At 41.3% G+C, this 17325-nt stretch overlaps 1 pseudogene; it reads left to right on the top strand.

Moving 5' to 3' along the window:
* Positions 1 to 14659: 14659 nt before the first annotated feature.
* On the top strand, positions 14660 to 15098 carry LOC116849769 (annotated as a pseudogene).
* Positions 15099 to 17325: the final 2227 nt, after the last annotated feature.

The raw sequence follows: 17325 nt of genomic DNA, 5'->3' as shown, positions 1-17325 counted from the left end.
ATATATATATATATATGTGTGTGTGGATGTGTGTGTGTGTATGAAAGAGATCATATTGTCATTAATATTATAATAGAATTTCATAAAAAATAGCTTTCTCTTTTTTTTAACCATAATTTATTATAATTATAATTTATTATAATTTATAATATTATATTATATATTATAATTTATTCTCTATGTAATTATAATTACATAGAGAATTGTAATTGTAATTATAATTACAAATCTTTCTCAGTGTGGTATTTATAATTATAATCACAGGATATAAATAGAGATAATTATCATAAATTATGAATAACTTTATATGTATGTTATTACTATCATGTTAAAATACCCAAAAAATATGGTTAGAGCCAAAGAGAAAGAAAAAGATAATTATAATCCTAATTAAATCGATATTTTTTTTCTCTTAGTGCATGACGCGGTTTATCAAAGGAAGTTTGCGCGCAAGATGGACGCAAATATATTATACGTTCGTGTTCGTTCGTTCGCTCAACGTGCAACCCAGCTTAACAGTAACGGTGCGTTAGAAAGGAACGATATTAGAGCAGCGCATCCGCCAGTCAGACGTGAATTGCGATCTGAAGAATAAAAGCGAGCGTTTGATAACAAGGTAGCCCGAAGCGGTCTTTTACCTCTTCAGGGATCAGTCTCTAACAAAGAACACTAGGTAACTCAAAAATTCAAAAAATCCTGAAACTTTGTGTGCAAGTAGAGTAATTCATCCGTAACTATTTTTTGTTCGTGCGGAATTACAGTTTTAGGGTGTTGAACATTCATTTGAAAAAAATCGGTTTTTTTCTTTTGAAACGAATATCTTCAAAACTGTAAGAGATAGAAAAAATTTTTCAAAGTGAAAATTGAATGATTTTAAGAGTACTTTAGAACTGTAATAAAAATTTTTTTTAAATAGGAGTGGGGTTGGGGGTATACAATAAAGAATTTAAAAAATTTTTTATAGTTTTTTAAAAACGTTTTATAATTCTAAAGTACTCTTAAAATCATTCAATTTTCACTTTGGAAAATTTTTTCTATCTCATATAGTTTCGACGATATTCATAAGAAAAAACAATTTTTTTCAAAAGGGTGTTTCATTTCCTAAAACTGTAATTCCGCACGAACAAAAAATAGTTTTGTATTACGAATGAACTACTTTATTTGCACACAAAGTTTCAGAATTTTTTGAATTTTTTAGTTGCCTAGTGTTCCTTGTAAGTCAGAAGGAACTGCTAATTTAATTTTCTAATAACATAATTATATGACAAAACCGTCATATGACAGAATTTCTCTTTTCCTTGTCGTGGAATTTAGTACGTAACGTAATTTTCAAGCCCCCTGCAGAAATAACGATTTTTAACAGTGAAGACGCGTCCCGGTACGGCACACATATCGCAACAAGTACGCGGCGGTAAAAGAAGGTGCACTCGATTTAAAGGAAACTTGAAACGTCTGTAAGAAACCGGCGGCCACATACGCTGGAAACGAAGTCAGCGGCGTACGAAACCACTTTCGATTTCTACATTAACAGTACCTTCCTAATATGCGAATCAACGTGCATTTCGCGACAGGCGGAACCGCGTTGAGATGTGAGCGCGGCCGAGAACTAAAAGCGAGAGAAAGAAAAAGAGAGAGAGAGAGAGAGAACGAGAGAGCATTAAGTATGTTTAATGTGTGTAATCCGTAGCGAAGAGAGTATTTAAATATAAGCAACAGTCTTAAATGCCAAATATAATTTAAATCCAGCTAGTCACAGTCAGGATCTACACTTATTCCTGCCGATCTTAATAGAGCGCGCGAGTAATGGGAGATAAAAGAAAATATTTTTACGCATTCGTGTATTCTCTCCAGATCGCGGCGGCGGTGGTGTGAAATAAACGTGCGCGAAATAGGTATGCCGATGGCTCGTTTGCGAGCGGAACGATTGCACGGGATTTATCCTCGGGCGCCCGAAGTTGCCGCCGTATGTAGAATATTGGAAAGCGCACAATGTAACTGCGTGAGCGTAAAGCGAATTAATTACGCGCATCGCTACGGCAAGAGTTTCATCATGCGGCGGCGGCAAAATACGGATGAGTATCCAGCCTGGAGCGACTCTAGTGCAGTTGGACTGGTCGAAACGGGATGTAATCGACGAACGATCAGAGAAAGAACGAGAGCGAGCGACGATGAACGAAGAAGAAAAAAGTATCACGACGTGAATAAATAGAAGAGTCGGAAGAGACAAACGTGGAAGCAAAAAGCGATCAACTGATGCGGGATAGATGCGCGAGGAAGGGAGAGCGAGAGGGGGCAAAAAGGGAAAGCCAAGCTGTGTTATCGTCAACAAACTCCATTTCCCCATATTGAGGTAAAGTCAATTAGTCACCGCGGGCACACGTTCGTCCTTGGAGCGATGCGATGGCGCGCTTCCGACAACGCGAAGGGAAAGGGAAACGAAATCAAAACTGCCACTTCGTAAACGAAGGCACGGCCGGTTCTCGCTTTCAATTCGCGTCGGATTCAGAGGGACCCAGAGGTAGATATCTCAAAAATATTTTTCTATCACGTTTCTAAGTGATCGCGTCACGCGACATCCCGCGCGAACGACGCGGAACACCCCGAGTCCTATCGGGAATGTGAATTTTTAACGAAGTTATTCCCGAGAATCATGTCGAAGTAGCTACTAGCACTTGTACGGCAGAAAGAGTACGAGACTTCTGCTCAGTCGAAGATGAAGCGATCGCTTCCTTGCAGAAAGCTAATTATGGCACACCTGGACTCTTTAAACGCTCCAAGTGTGCTGTAATCAGCTTCCGGCAAGCTAACGGCTACATTTTCGACTGAGCGGCTACTCGTCGCGGAATTCTTGATCGATGATGTCGAAGCAAGATAATGCATGCCTAAAAGTTCTACAAAGTATAAGTCGAAATCAAAAGTGATATCCAAGAAATTACACTCGCAATCGATCGAACACACCTCTGAAATACTCTGAACACTTTCCTCTATGCTAACAATCAATAAATAATCGCAAGATTATTCATTGATTGTCAAAGCGAAAGGAAAGTGCTCGGAGTATTTTGGTGATGCTTGGTCGATTGCAAGTGTCATTTCTTGAACATATCCTTTTGTTTCGACGTGTATCTTGTAAGAATTTTAAGCATGCGTTTCCTCGCTTCTGGCGTCATAAGTCGAGATGAATTAGAAAAGCTATTCGAATCGCTATTCATCGAGCTATTTAATTATGCTGTTCGAATCGTCAAATCGTTACACGCGATCATACATTTCACGAGAAAACAAACGAAATATCTCCGATGCACCTTCGCGAGTCCGTTATGTGAAACGCGAATGGCGTTACACGAGAAAAAGAAAGACAAAAGGCTTAGATATTCAAACAAAATAAAAAATGACACTCTATTGCATATATATATATTTTTTTTTTTTTTTTTTCATTTCGTATCAAAATAGTATAAAAGGCATGTTTAAGAATCGAACATAGTAGGAAGTCGCCTGTGTAAAGTCGAAGACAAGTTTTTTCGTTTGTACGCAAACTATCCATATTATATTAATTTTTTTTTAAGAAACAAAGATTTTCTCGGAGCGTAGCGGAGAGAACAGAGGCGACTTTGTATGGCTTCTTGCCCCCGACGTCGTGATCCAACGCGCACTGCGATACGCTCCAATCTCACTCGACGATTACCGTAATAGTCAATTTGTCGCGCGAGAAAGAGAGAGCGGATAACAACGCTGTTCTCGCTGTCCGAGCTTAAATTCGCGCGTTTCCTCGAGATCTCCACGAATGTAGCAGTCGCGTCGTGTAGTATGCGGACGTAAGATCCATCGTTAGTCGACGCACGTTACTTCTCGCCTTCTTCAACGCAAACGTTGATTCAGCTCGCCGAGCCTTATCGAGGGGGAAGGTCTGCGTCGTCGTCCGACGCGTCTAACGAAGATCTCTCCCTCGAGCGGGCGTGTGCGGAGGAAATGCACGGACAACCGCGACGATGACAGATCGAGAAATCGCTCCGGTCCGGAGAACAACACGACGGACCTCTCACGCACGACGGCTCTTAGGAGGACACCGACATAATACAGTTTTGTTGACTGCGTTTTTCTTGATTGCATAGAATTGCAAATGCTTTTGCAGAGTGAACGTGCAAATGTCAATATATGGAAAAACAGCAAATAAAATTTCGCAAATGAAACAAATTTGTTCTATTATTGACACAATATTTGCTGTTTTTCCTTGCGTTGACATTTACGTTTTCACTGTGTCTAAAAGCACTTGCAATTCTATGCAGCCAAAAACAGTGCACACTATGCAGCGAAACTGCATTATGTCGGTGTTCAATATCTCTTTAAGACCTAATCCGGACAAACTTGTATAATGTATATGCACAAAAAAATCGACTGATTACGATCAATGCAGTAAGAGGATGACTGCTTATGTTGGACATTTAGTTGACCGGTTTCCTTGTGAATGCGCGACTATACGAATTTGCCTGGACAGATCTGTCCAGACGAATTTGCATAATCATCGTATGATGCATATATAGAAGAAGATTAGTCAATTATGATTCGTGTACTGAGAAAAAAATCGATTGTAGTAACGTGAAGTTTGACTTTAATGAACGAACCAACGCATCTTGCTTGGACACTGGCAAATCTAAGTGTATTATTTTAACTAAATCTCTTTTTACACGTTCCTTACCGTTTTAAGTCACTTCACTTAACACATTTAAAATTATTAAATTGTAATTTACAAGTTTCTTTGACACGTGTTGAATGACGTGTTTTAAAACCGCAAGAAACATATAAAAAGAGCTTCAGCCAAATTACACGTTTATGCGTTTAAAAGTAACACACTCAGAAAATTATGACTCAGATTTAACTTTAAAAATCGAAAATTCCGTTTTCTTCACTCAAAATGTGTTGGTTCGTTTATTACAACCAAACTTTTTTTCCATGTCCAAGAGAATGTCCTTTATATTAAATGTACGATTAGCTAAATATTTGGATATAATTTTTGTAATTTATTTAATTTAATTTAATTTAATTTATTTGTAATTTATTTTCTGCCTTTAATTTTCTGTGCGCGACATTCAGGTTTGTCTGGATAGATCTTTACCGTTATCAAATCCTATTATCGCATATAATAAATGTATTACATTTATCACAGTATTCCGTTCGCAGCGGGCGCGCTCCGCTCGAATCGTCCAGTGTTAACTGTAGATGACTGTCGTGAACGATCTTTACCGTCGCTGCATGCCAAATCGCGGTGGCAGATAGCGTATTTGCATATTTCCTATCGTCTACTTTTGCGGCGCGCATTAATCAATATTAATTATTAGTACGGAACTACCACACAGCTCCCGTGTATGATTTCCTCGAGCGACGTCGGTACGCGCGACACGTGCGTGTTCGCGTATCGCGTGGCCGACGCGTCGCACGCACCAGGGTTGTGTCGCAGTAATGGCGCGAGTTGGTTTATCGAGTGTAATCTTGCGAGGATATACCACTGTTCTCCTCCAGGAGAAGAGAAAACGAGAAGAAACATTCGAAAACGGTACTAACAGCTCCTTAAATCAAAATCGGTGATAACGAAAGTGATGAACGCACGGAGATCGCATTTTGCGATACTCGTGCGTGCCTGTGTATGCGTATGTCTGTGTGTGTATGCGCGCAGGTGTGTACATATTACATTATAATAACATGATGTATCTCTGACATTGTTGATTGTTCGAATGTTGTAATTGATGGGAAGAGTGTCGCGCTTTTCGGGCGCGCATCGAAACGAGAGGTCGTCGAATCGGACTCGACTCACTCCGCGCGAAGGAATACCAAGATTCCGGAACGTGAGAGTGACAGTAAATGTTTTTTGCGTATACTCATTAGCTTCCTGGCTCCGCTGGTTTCGTTATTAAGCTGGGAGTCACATCGCATTCTATATTGTAGGAGTGCTGTTCGTAAATAAATCATAACGGCATATATGACTCGTCGCTCGTTTTAATCACGAATGCACATCCCGAGATATCCCTGATAAGATACATAATGATACGAGGTGGGAATATTTTGTAGATACTTCGTACTCAGCGAGAAATGATTCGTCGATCGATGTCATTTCTCGCTGGGTAAGGCGATTTTCTTCATATGAAAAAACGCCTCAAAGATAATGGAATAAGCATCTGTATATATTTGCCGTAGTTCCGTGTAATTTTGCATGCCTACACGGAAAAAAACAAATTTTGCTCTTTTAACAAAATCGTCGTTGCTACCGCATATTCGTAGTGACATCAAAAAAATCTTGTTGACGTAACTAATTTTACAAATTATTCGTTATCAGAGCAGAAATAGTTTCGTTGCCAGGATAGAAAAAATTTGTTAAGTCTATTTGTCCTAAGAATCACGTTAATTTGCTATTGATGCAAAATAATGTATCCTTAGCAAATTTATTTGCTATCGGAGCAAAACTGCAACTGTTTATATAAATCCGTCATGGTTGTTATAGCAAAATAATTTGTAGATTCAGCAAATTATATCCAGCAAATAATAATTAGTATTCTTATCAAATCTTTTTCCTGTCCATATAATAACGAAAAGATTTTGCTAGACCAGCAAAAAATTTGCTGGACCAGCAAATTATTTTTCTCCGGGCAATCATTTCAAAAACCGCGTTCTTTGCAACAGCTGCTACTTATTCAGCCGCGCAAAATGCAGAAACTCAGGATAGGTTTAATGCTTGGATCAAAGCTGCAACTGTCTAATCAATAGAGTATATTAAAAAGATCATGGACGAACGATTTGCTGACGTTGTTCTCATTGCAAATCCATGTATCATACTTAAACATATAAGCGTGTAATTTAGCCAAAGCTCTTTTCACACGTTTTTTGCGCGTCATTCAACACGTTTAATGCGCGGTTTCACCAACGTCAATTAAGTCTTATGGGCTTCCTACAGTAAGCCGCAAGGAAATTGACCAACCACAGTCAATTATTTCCAAAAATAATCGACTGTAGTTAGTCAATTTGATTACGGCTTATGATTAATGGCTTATTACAGAAGGCTCATTAACCTGAGTTTAAACTGCATTCAGACAAAGACAAAAACTCAAGTTAATGGACGTTTAAGAACGTTGGTGGAATCGGACCTAAGGCGTGTAAATTATCATTTAATACGTTTTTAAACGTGTTGAATGACGCGAATTAAAGCGGTAAGAGATTCAGCCAAAATAACACACTTGTATTTGCAGCGCTGTGGAGAATCGACGGTTTAATCAGCGACACATATTAACGGATATATTGAGAATTTGCCGACTTGCGCGCGAGAGATGTAACGTACTGTAATTGTCAATTTAGAATACAAAACGTATCCGGGAGTTTGTAATATTATATATCCCAATATCTCATTTCTTCGGGATCTCATCGGGGTCAGTGATCGTCGTTATACGTGCGACAGCTCGAGCAATTTCTTGAACGGTCGTATTTCAACGGTTTCCAACTTTCTCTTTGCATTGTGTCGCATGCGTATGCGTGTAAATGTATGCGTTTGTGCGTGTATGTGTGTGTGTGTGTGTGTGTGTGAACCATGAGAGGACTGTGAAACCAGCTTGTTCACCACCCCCTTCGCCAGCTGGCTCGTCGGCCAGGGGGCTCCGCCTCCGGGACCCCTGCGCGATGGGGGCGATTTGCGTGTTCGTCACTGTGCAAAGTGTGAAGGAAAGATATCGCACTCTCCGAGTGCAACTACGCTGAGATTACATGATAATATTAAAAGAAAAAAAAACGAATATATATAGGCTTCCTTCGTAATGTTTTATTTGAAAGTGCATAGACCGTCACAATAGTCGTAAAGTAACTGAATTGATAAAATTTTCTAATCTTACGCATTATTAATTCATTATTTACTAAATAATTACACAAGAGAGAGCGGAGACGACGTGTCATAGTAATCTGTTAAACCTAATCTGTATTCTGTGATCTGTGAATTGTAATCTGTGATTAACTTCACGTTAATGCTCGAAAACAGATGTGTACATACAGTTAGAAAGTATTAGTAAGCTAATTATATCGCTGATACTAATTATCCTGATTATACAGTTGAGATATTTCTTTGCCGATCTATATACGCGTCGTTTATAATTTTGTGTGTACCGAGAGGGAAAGGGATAACGAAATTATTCTTTCTTTTATATTGTGGTCCCTCTCCCTCTCTCTTGTCTTCACTTTTTTTTTAAGTTAATTACATATTCATTCGTTTGTTTTTACATTGTTCTCTTCCTTTATAGACTGCGCAAATTTTATAAGCCATATGAAAAATATCGAGGACATTCAGAACGGGAAATTCAGTTATAAAGCTGGCCCAGAGGGCGAGCGTGAAAATGGCGAATGCCAGCGGCGTTTAACGTTTAACACTGGTATGTATGTAATTGCAACACAAGCTGCAATTGCTGTCGTAGTAATTGGATCGTAATAATTGGACCAGTTATTAATCAATACTGAACAGTGAGAGTACCTGGCCCAATAATTGATAATTATTTTCTACTCTTCAAATCTCGTTGTCCCTTGCACGTCACTTCGCGATCTCGTGGGCGGGAGAGTGTAACTCGCACGAGCCCGAATATGAAATAAAATAGAAACTACGTGAACATTACTCAGAAACTTATCACTACTGGCTCGTACTTTTCTACTGATTCGCCACAGTTTGAGCAAAACGATCATCATTGATCGTCTCACCGACATTCTACGATTTACATTATCGCTCAGACCGCCGACGTCTTTGAATTCTCGGGAGACTTATGTCCCGTTTATACTTCATTTTGCGCACAACAAAAAGAATTTTTTTTGTTTATCAGGTAAGAAACAATTATAATTTCGACTGTTTTTCTTTCAGAATTCTCCGAAAGGCAGAAAGGAGAAGAGCCGATGATCCCTATTGTAAGATCCTCACCACGTGACTCTCCTTTCGGTATCCTTCCCCACCGGATTGCTCGCTCAGGTACCCAAAAGGGATGATTTTAGTTACGCTCGAGGATTGAAGGCAAGCAGGGCGAGAAGAGGAAAGAGATACCGATGCCTATATCGTCGACAACCTACATTAGATGCGAGAGAGTCAGCCTGCGGCCACGTACCTCGATCGCTGATTGGCTGCAGCCTCCGCGGGGAGTGCGTCGGAAGTGAAGAGGGCTGAGCACGCTCGAGGGAACGAGGCACGGTTACACAATGCGATAATGCATCCACGCCCTTAGTTCGTAGTACAACGCGACTTCTTCACAACGCCGGTTCGGATACACGTAGTCAGTGGCATCTATCGGTCTCTCGTTTTATCGAGAGACTCGACGATGACGACGTCTGGCGAAACTTTTAAGCTGGATGTACACCGAGTGAACGAATGCAAACTTTCACTTTACCATTTAAAATATATGTACGCTCTAACGAATCCGAACAGAACTTTTTATTCGTATAATTGAACCGGTTCGCTACACACACATATATATGATGTGATTGATCAAAGAAAATTTATATATCACACATCCGCGCTGTTCGTTCGTTATTCGTTCGCTCAGAATAAACCCAGCTTTAACAATTTACCCTCCTTTAGGCGCGATTCAATTCTGTATAATTTACGATCTTATTTTAAGGAAAATAAGGTCGAGGAGAGAGGACGAGAGGGTGGGACGAGAGGATGGAACGAAAGAAAGGAGTGCGATTTCCCGGCGAATAACGTCTGGGTCTTCGCTTTATTACTTTTACTTTCGCCGGGAAATATTCTCTGATTCGAATCGATCGAAGACGCGAAATCCGTCGACGTCAAGTCGGCGAAGGACGCAAGACGGGGTGAGAAAGGGCACGCAAAGACATCATCGTGTATAAGGGACGTCGCGCACGAACTGTCTCCCTCTCCTTCGCTCACGCTCCGTCTCGCTTCTTCCTATTGGCGCTCCTCGGGATTTCGGTTTTTTCCATCTTCCCCGCCATAGAACGGAGGCCCGTCGTAATGCCGCCACCCTTTCCGCCACCACTCCACATATGAGTCGTCGTCGTCGTCGTCGTCGTCCTGTTGTATCGTCGTTGTTGTCGTTGTCGTCGTCGTCGTCATCATCATCATCGTCGGCGTCGTCTTTTTCCTTCTCCTCCTCTTCCTCTTCTCTCGTCTCGTTCGCGCGTTGGGCGCGTACGCACTCTCACGCATACGCGCGCGCGCACACACGTAACACATGCATACGCACGCACACACGCACCGCACGCCGCACCCTTCGTGCCTGCGAATGTAGTGGAGAATGAATAATGTACCGCGTCAGGAGGGGCTCCGGGGAATGCGAGAGCCTGTTCGCTTTCCCCGTCCCCCTCCCGCCGCCCCACCCGAAGACGCATAGGCCGCCTCGCTCTTATCGAAGCGCCGACCGCCAGCAACAGCGGCGTCGGCGGCGGATTACGCGTAGGCGAGTTGGATTTTGATACGAATTACGAATGAGACCCGTCGCCCTACGTCATGTGACGCGTGCGCGCGCGCGCGCTCTGGCTATACCGAACAATCGCTACGACCTTTGAACTCTGTAATATCGCGCGAGGTAGCAACGCATCATCGGGGAAATTATAATGGAAATCGATCGGTCGCGACGCTAATTGATCAATCGATAAGGCTACCATATCTGATAACGCGACTGTTCGCCGTGCCCGCAAGCCTTAACTGATAAGTTCTGACGCGCCAATCAGACAGTCGTGTGGACACTTGAAAAAAAATTGAATCGACGGAGTGACGACAGCAAAGTTGACGAACTAACGAGCTAATTTATCGCACTTCTCGACCGAATCGTCCGGAATCTAACAGTAATCTAATAAAGATTGAAGGTAGACACAAATACGCATGGCGGGCGTTTGCGTGGAAAAACATAGGGAAATATTGGTCCCTCCGATGTCGATACGCGAAACACCGCTGAAGCTCAAGGGTAAATGTTCACGAAGCACTTGACGAATGTCATCCGTCAAGCACGCGTCTAATATCCCCGACCCTCTCCGTCTCTTCTTAGCCGAGCGACAGAGGAGAGTCGAGCGAGTGTCCTAAAATCGCTGTTGAACGTTGAATCGATACGCTCGGTGTTTCCTCGCTACCGCCTTCGGGTATTTGCCCACCACATTATTATCGTGGCAACATGTAAATTGATGAGCCGCGGAGCGCAACAGAAAACGTCGAGCCTACTCGTCGAGCACGAAGCCATTTTCGTGAGAGAGTATGTGCGACATCCTGATTCGCGGTGTACGGGGCAAAGAGGCCGGAAAAAGCGAAAGAAATCGCCGGTATATTTATACACCAGGCGCGCGTGCTGTTCGTCTCCCCCGCGAAACACGTGGAGCTTTCCCAAAAGCGTCCTATCGACCGATATCACGGCGCAGGCTCACTACGGATCTCGACGTACACCCGCGCGCGCTCGACGCATGTATGCACACTTACGAATACACGAACATGCGGAGGCGCGCGCCCGTGTGCGTATTCGTACACACACACACATGCACGAACGCATACACACGTCGGCCGGATGGAGCCGCCCACGCATCATCACCTATACAGGTTACACGCACGCACGAGGAACAGGAACGATTCGCGGAACGGAGCGCGCTTAGAGAAAGAGCCAAGAAAACGAAGAAGAGATCACAACACGTGGGATCCTTAATCGAGCAAGTACCGTCTCATTCGTCGCGTTCCTCGCTCGAGCGATCGGCTAGATCCATCCAGATCCTGGTGGCTGGTCGCTGTACGGAGGGGATGATACAGCACTCTTTAAGGGAATCCCTATCGGCAGAGAAAACCTTTCGGGTGGATGAACGAACGTTTGGGTAGACCCCGAACGGGACAAGAGAGCAGAAGGAAGAGGAGGAAGCGTACATAGAGGAATATTTTGGCCAGCGATGTGACGAAGAGGAGTAGAGTCAGAACAGAGAGGATCGTCGAAGAGCTTACACTCTCACCGGATTGGAAGATGACGTGATGTGGTGGGGGGAGGGGGTGAGAGAAAGAGAGAGACTCTTTGTAATTTTCACTTCGTCGACTGCTGCAATTAAAAGGCGATGCTTTTAATTTTGCGAGTTTTTCTTGGTTTGCGCAGTGAGCACAACCTCTTATTTGTGGTGGTATGGAGCTATGAAATGCCACGATCAGAAAATACGATTTTTATTAATGTTCTCATCAGAATAGAGACGACCTTCTTTGCAGCTACGTTCTTTCGCTCATTATGATATCCCTTTTCATAAATTTTAATTTTCGTCATATTACGGAGAGAACGTGACAATAGACCTTGTCAGGTTACTCGTATTATTGTCTATTAAGGACTACTGACAACGTTTGTACTTGAATAATTAGCGGCTGAAAATAAAGGATGCGTTTGATGTCGGTTGCTTTATGTTAATGTTACATTAGTAGAATCTTGAGTCTAGATTTTGCATATATATATGTATACATAAAAAAATATATATATTGCAAAATATATATATATATATTGCATACAATATATATAAATATATATAAATATATGTATTTTTTTATATATAAATATATACAAAAAAGTACACAATATTATGTGCATATTTATATACATATATTAATACTTCTCGCACACAATTCCACACGTACACCACAGCTGAAAACTATTATTCGAAAATGGGACAGCGACAGTAACATCTGTGTGAGTGTGTGTATGTAGAAAGATGTGTGCGAGAAAGAGAGAAGAGGGAAAGCAGTGCGTGCCATAGTTGGGGAGAATTGGATAGATAGCTGTTTAATAATATATCGTTAATATATTAATTAATATCGCGTGAACGAGTCGATCTCTATTGCTCATGGATCTAAAAATGAACATTATCGTCGCGCCACAATTTAATGCAATATCGAAATTTATTTGTCAAACCGACGATCTTTGCCAACGATCTATATTCGCCAAAGATCGAAATCTTTGAAGGACACAATTAAAAATTATCACCAGGAATTGAAACCTACTGCTTCTTCCGTTGCTTCTTCCACTTAAATCACGATATCTGCGTACATCAGGCGCGATATGAAATATTTCAGATCTTTACTTGTAGTCAATCATGCGCTCCGTTCCGCGAATCGTCTCGTGTACGTCGCGCCGTACTCGTCTTGGTGTCTCCATTACGTCGGGTGCAGCAATCGCTCGTTTACAAGCAATCTATCCCACGAAGTGTGGTTTCTTCTTCATGTAATGACCTAGGTTATACAATTCTTTATCCAACGATCCGATTTTCATGAAAAATACTGCAAATGATAAAAGTATATCGCACTGATATGATTGTGGTTAAATTGTAATATTAGCACTTATATCACAAAGTTCTCTCTCTCTCTCTCTCTCCCTCCCCCCTTTCTCACCCCTCTCTCCTCTTTCTTTCTTTCTCTGTTTTTTTTCTCAATATCTAGCTCTAGGCAACCCAAAAGTATATCACAAAGTGTTTCAGTGCAACATGAGTGTTGAAAAAAACGATATCAGTTATATATAAGTTTGTATAACTGGTGCGATAAGTTAGAATGAAACAAAATATATTTGTCTGCACCATATGCATCAGTTCAGACAGTTTAAAAAGAACACATCTTATATGTTAACTCCGTGTACAAAACTGGCTCATGAAATATGGTAATTGAACCAACCGTGTACCGCGAGAAAAATTAATTATAATATCGAGATTACCGATACCAAAGACGAGTTTTTTAATTCATCGATGGATCCATCGCATGATGCGTAAATACAGCGAAACATTGCATTTGTGCATCATGCGATGGATCCATCAATGAATTAAAAAACTCGACCCAACTTCGAACGGAGCATACTTCGCACGTAACCGCCATTTTGTTTCGTCTGTTTTCCTTCGAGATTCCGTTTTATTACCTGTACACGTGTCTCTCAGAAAGAAAAATCAAAAGTCCAGGCTTATAAAATATTTGACGTAAAGTTAGTGCTGTAGATAATCCCCAAACAGCACAGATCTCCACAGGACATCTTAAAGATATTTTGAGAATATCTCTATATCCTGAGAACATTCACAGGACATCTTCTAAAGATCTTGTGCTATTTGGGTTACAATTCCAACTGTATTGCAGCTGCTATCAATTCAACCATGAAAGTCGTAAGATAGATTGGAACATCAGTCAAACACGTTTTAAAAGACACAATTTCCTAACTTAATTACATCAACAGTTCGAACTAGATGAGTGATAATTGGCCATTCTTTTCCAGTTGCATAATCTATAATACAAATTCAGGGATCGAGGCAATAATCTGCTCAAAAAAGTGCATTCCCTCTCCATGTCTCTCTTGTTTCTTCTCTTTTATTCTTCCTCTCTGTTACCTAACGGACCCAATTTATGTTTTCCCTTCTTCCTTTTCTAAATAGAATGTTCCTTCAAAATGGATATTCGCATTTTTACGGTCTTTTTTATGGCTCTCAATTAGTCTGTATCTTTTTCTTCTTAAGTTACTTCGTTCTTTATTTTTCCTTTTTGTCGCTTCCTTTTCTTTTTTCGAAACAGTGATTTCTGGATAGGATCTTGCTTAGCCTTTGTTTTTATTTTAGCCTTCTTACATTGGCTTTTTTATTCTGTAAAAATACGCGACGCACGTCGATTTATGTGCCGGTGCACAGCCAAAGTACTCGATATCTAATTAACCTTTGATCGTGTTGTTTGGGTATCGGTATCATGATACGCGAGATCCTGAAGGAGAAAGAGGACACCGCCGGCGAAACGTGAGGGAATATATTCGGACAGCGCAGGCGCGCCGTACGCGCAAATAGCGTACGTCGTGGAGATCTCTACAGTTCACTTGCACACGAAGACTCGCACGAGGATCTTAGATGTCGGATTAGGTATGGGATGTACTGGTTCGCCGCGAAGGCGGTCGTTGGTGCACACCCACACTTCCATGCTTGCTTTGGTTACTTTTCTCCAGACGAGACACGCGCAAAATCCTTCGCATTTTAATTCTGCTTGTCTTTCTCTCTCGAAGGCACGCGGATCTGCGAGATCCTTCGTCGAGGACGGCAGCGCGCCCACTTTCGTCGAGCACTTATATTTTTAAAGCAAATTTCGCAGTAATTTGAAATTAATCTGAGCAATGAAATATACGTACTGAATATAAATTATTCTCATCCATTGTTGGAATAAAATTGAATGTCATAGTAGTTGTGAGAACTAGATACGTTGTCATCACTGTCGCCTCGAACAGATAACAGACTTTACACTATATTTTGTAGAGCTGTTTTATTTAACGTAATGTCATTCACAAAAGACGACTTGCAAGGATGTAAATAGTAAAGATCGCCTTTACTTTCTACATATATCTTGCCTCTATAACGTAAGTTTGCCATTCGTTTAATTGAAGGAACATTCTATTTAGAAAAGAAAGAAGGGAAGACATAAGTTATGTCCTTTAGGTAACAGAGAGGAAGAATAAAAGAAAAGAAACAAGAGAGACATGGAGAGGGAATGCACTTTTTTGAGCAGATTATTGTCTCGATCCCTGAATTCGTATTATAGATTATGCAACTGGAAAAAAATGGCCAATTATCACTCATCTAGTTCGAACTGTTGATGTAATTAAGTTAGGAAATTGTGTCTTTTAAAACATGTTTGACTTTTAATTGTATATTCCAAGAAAGACTTAAAAAAATATCAGCATCAATAACTAACACGTAAAAAATTATATCATGTAAGTTCGATTTATATTCTGATATCCGCATCTTACACACTTCATACAGGTACTACATCATCTTGTATTGATTTATCAATTGCATTAATTTACTTTCTGCACTCTACAATAGAAAAGTCAATCGATAACTTTTTGGTTTCCCGAAATTTTGTATATCGAACATTTAAAAATCGCAAGTTATTATTATAACGCATACCAAAAGAAAGAAAAGTCTCTGTCTCTGTTACCGAGCTACTTCAGCTAATTAGGTGGCTACTTCAGCAAAAGTATCTTCTTTACGACGGATACTGGACATATTTTAGAATTTTATGAGCTACCACGAACTTGCCATCTTACACTGTCACGTTACGTCTCTATTGTGAATATCTACGCTATTATAGTACAGCTTACTTTCCGTTCATCTACATACGCAGTACGACCCGCAACTCACAACTTTAATCTTAATGATATGAAAGTAGGATGGCTTGTGTGCATACTTTTTATCATGCGGTTTTCCTGCTATACATAAATATTTTACGTAGCGGCTACTAGTTCTACATTGTTGCAAATGCCTTTCGCTCAATCATGATGCAACATTCACGAGTGCTTATGCATCACTGTAAATAACTTGCGCATCACTGTAAATAACTTGCGCAATAAATGACTTTTGCAATTGTTATTATGAATCTGTTATCACGGTTGTATGTGCGTGTACTATATGATTCTTACGTTTACGTTCGAGATAACTTAATGATTCTTTTATTTAAAACCACGATTTTTACAATCGCTCTTGTATCTCAACAGACAGTTGTGTTCTCCTCCTCCACCTATAGTCCTTATAGGTAGAGAGATAATACGGAAAACGATGATCGAAAGAGGAATCGTACATATCATCGAACCTGCGATTCGAGGCTCCTTGTTACTTCTACGAAGAGAGCGAAAGGGGGGACAAACGGGAAAAGGAGGGGGAGAGCCGAGATCACGATGGAAAGGGAAACGAAAGGGGGGAAGGAAACGAGCGAGCGAAGAAGAAGCGATTACAGAGCGGGCAGAGAAGCAGGCGAGCGTGAAGTAAAGAGGGAAGAGAAGAGAAGAGGAGAGATTGAAACTACTGGGAAAGGCAGAAGGGCGAACCAGTAGGGAAAAGGAGTAGCGGAACGAGGACAAGTCTGCGTGCAAGAGAGAAAGAGAGGGAAAGAATGAGAGAAAGAGAGAGTGGCGGAAGGGTCGCTCGGCGCAAAGGGAAAAACGTAGAACAAAATGGGGAGAAAAGGGCGGCCAGAGTCACGGAGAAAGGATGATTGAGCGACTGGGGGATTGAGAGAATTGTCCGTGGAGAGAGAAAGAGGGAGAAGGTGCAGGGCTAGAGAGGGTCGTATGCGAAAGGGAAAAAGATAGAAAGAAAAGGGAGACAAGGGCCGCCGCTCTCTCTCTCTTTCTTTCTTTCTCTCTCTCTCACTCTCTCTCTCTCTCTCTCTCTCTCTCTCTCTGTCTTCTCCCTGCTCTCCCTCGCCCCTGTAATAGCGGAGAGGACAGGAGAGATGGTAGAGAGCCTGGACGTTGGGAGGAAGCCGCGACGGGGTAAACGCAAGACGGGTGAGACGTGCGGGAACAGGGGATAGGAGGGAGCTGGTAGTCGTAATCCCTGCTAGTAACTACG

The sequence above is a fragment of the Odontomachus brunneus genome, unplaced genomic scaffold (assembly GCF_010583005.1).
Source record: "Odontomachus brunneus isolate Ranch 3 - 2012 unplaced genomic scaffold, Obru_v1 Obru_scaffold_126, whole genome shotgun sequence".
Lineage (NCBI taxonomy): Eukaryota > Metazoa > Arthropoda > Insecta > Hymenoptera > Formicidae > Odontomachus > Odontomachus brunneus.
The sequence above is the reverse complement of the archived record's forward strand: the minus strand, read 5'-3'. Positions and strand labels throughout refer to the sequence as shown.